At 40.1% G+C, this 2,905-nt stretch overlaps 1 non-coding gene across 1 annotated transcript; it reads left to right on the forward strand.

The window, feature by feature from the left end:
- Positions 1–1,928: 1,928 nt before the first annotated feature.
- On the forward strand, positions 1,929–2,035 carry LOC118148639 (U6 spliceosomal RNA). The gene has a single exon (XR_004735560.1). It is a non-coding gene; the product is annotated as a U6 spliceosomal RNA (small nuclear RNA).
- The last annotated feature ends 870 nt before the right edge of the window (positions 2,036–2,905 follow it).

The following is a 2,905-nucleotide window of genomic DNA, read 5'->3' on the forward strand; positions in this document are numbered from 1 at the left end:
ACAGAACTGAGAAGGACAACTAATATTTGATGGAGCAAAATAAATATTCCAAAAGGTTCTGACAGCCTGGAATAATCAGGCCAAATTAACATGATACTTTTAAAACCTGGAATCAATATTTTAGGCTCAAGGAAAAGATTGACAAAAAGGATGGGTTGCTGGATTAGCAGCCATTCCCATGAAGAGAGCTGGGATTTAGCTGACTGCAAACCCAGTCTGAGTTGAGCATTCCAAGGCTCCAGAGGAAGGAGTGGTGCTGACACAATGTTGTGTCCACAATGTACATATGCACATGTGTGGTGTGTGGGGCTTGCTTAGTCCTGCTCTTGGCTCTGCAGGCCAATCCACATCTGGAATATTTATTGCCTTTACTCCGAGTGCCAATTTTTAAGTGACAAACTGGAGCCCATCCAGACAAGAATGACCAGGACAAAGAAAGGGCTCAAAATCATGTTAGGCCAGGAAGTGTTGAAGGAACCAGGGCTGTTGAGCCTAGGGGAGAGAAGATTAAATGGGGATTTCATAGTTGTTTTCAAATCATGTGAAAAGAGAAACAAACAGGGTCTGTATGTTTCCAGAGTGAAGTAGAAACCTAGAGGTGTAGATTGACAAAGGGAGAGATTGGTCTTCTACAGGAAAGATATTTTAAATAGCCAGTGAGATCTGAAATTTCAATGAGTTGGACACATGATGGGTGCCAGAACATTTATCTCTGCCACCCCAACTTCTGGGGAATAACTTCCCACATCCTCATGGCTATTACAGGAATACACTGCAGAATGCACCTGATCCAAGTCAGGCCAAAGAGCTCTGTCCCTGGGATTATGGGATTTGGGAATGAAGAATAGTCGGGTTGCCTGTGGCTGAAGCTCTAAGAGACAAAAGCAGAGAAGAGTTTCTCACCAAAAGGAGAAAGTGAGAAGAGAAGAGAAATGGAAAACAAAGAGCATTGAGTTCTGAATTCCAGATATTCCTGAGTCTCACAATCTTCTTATTCTCCCACAACTCTAACACTCAGCTCGCTCTTGAAGAGTATGAAATATCCTAGTGTCATTCCAAAGGGCAGTCTCTCTTAATTAAACTAGAGTTGAGATGGTTTTTACTTGTCATTTTCAATTCAAAGAACTCTAACTAATACCAGCTGTCACAGGAGGTAGTAAGGTCTCCAATGTTGGAGGTATTTAAGAGAAACAGGTTTACCATCACCTGCCAATAATTCTATTAAGTGAGTGGGAATAAAAATAAAACAGGATTGCTCATGAGTTGATAATTGTTGAAGCTAGGTGATGAGTTTATTATCATATTCTCTCTGCTTTTTTGTATGTTTGACATTTTTCTAAGAAAAAACATGATACAGAGAGGACACAGGCACAGAAAAGTTGAACTAATTCAATAGTTCTCAAACATATCAGAATCCTCTGGGTAGACTGAAACAAAAAAAATCTGTGGCCTTACCCCCGGAAATTTGGTTTCAGTTGATCTGGAATAAAGCTCTCCATATTATTCTGTCATCTAGGTAAAATCACTGTTGGATTAAATAATATTTAAGGGCATCTCAAAATGTAAACTCCACAAGCTCAAGGGTATTAAAGTCTGGAAATGACCAACACCTTCAATTTTAAAATGTGAAAACCAAGCCAGGCACAGTGGCTCACATCTGTAATTCTAGCACTTTGGTAGGCCAAGGTGGGTACATCACTTGAGGTCAGGAGTTTAAGACTAGCCTGGCCAACATGGTGAAACCCTGTCTCTACTAAAGACTCAAAAAAATTAGCTGAGCAGGTGTGGTGGCATATGCCTGTAATCTCAGCTACTCGGGAGGCTGAGACAGAAGAATTGCTTGAACCTGGGAGGCAAAGGTTGTGGTGAGCCAAGATGGTGCCACTGTACTCCAGCCTCGGTAAGTACATCTCAAAAAATATAATATACTGCTCACTTAGGCAGCACATATGCTAAAATTGGAACTATACAGAGAAGATTAGCATGGTCCCTGCACAAGGATGACATGCAAATTCATGAAGCATTCCATATTTTTTCAGATTCACCAGGGTTGAAATGAATGAAAAAATGCTAATGGAAGCCAGAGAGAACAGTTGGGTTACCCACAAAGGGAAGCCCATCAGATTCACAGCAGATCTCTCAGCAGAAACCCTACAAGCCAGAAGACAGTGGGGGCCAATATTCAACACCCTTAAAGAAAAGGAGTTTCAACCCAGAATTTCATATCCAGCCAAACTAAGCTTTATAAGTGAAGGAAAAATAAAATCCTTTATGAACAAGCAAGAACTCAGAGATTTCATCACCACCAGGCCTGCCTTACAAGAGCTCCTGAAAGAAGCACTAAACATAAAAAGGAACAATCAGTACCAGCCACTCCAAAAACATACCAAATGGTAAAGAGTATCAACACAATGAAGAAACTGCATCAACTAATGGGCAAAACAACCAGCTAGCATCAAAATGGCAGGATCAAATTCATACGTAACAATATTAACCTTAAATGTAAATGGGCTAAATACCCAATCAAAAGACACAGACTGGCAAATTGGATAAAATGTCAAAACCCATCTGTGTGCCGTATCCAGGAAACCTATCTCACATGCAAGGATAAACAAAGGCTCAAAATAAAGGGATGGAGGAAGATGAGAGCAAAAAAAAAAAAAAGCAGGAATTGTAATTCTAGTCTCTAGTCTCTGATAAAATACACTTTAAACCAAAAAAGATCAAAAGAGACAAATAAGGGCATTACATGATGGTAAAAGGATCAATGCAACAAGAAGAGCTAACAATCCTAAATATATATGCACCCAATACAGGAGCACCCAGATACATAAAGCAAGTTCTTAATGACCTACAACGAGACTTAGACTCCCACACAATAATAGTGGGAGACTTTAACACTCCA

The sequence above is a fragment of the Callithrix jacchus genome, chromosome 16, assembly GCF_049354715.1.
Source record: "Callithrix jacchus isolate 240 chromosome 16, calJac240_pri, whole genome shotgun sequence".
Taxonomy (NCBI): domain Eukaryota; kingdom Metazoa; phylum Chordata; class Mammalia; order Primates; family Cebidae; genus Callithrix; species Callithrix jacchus.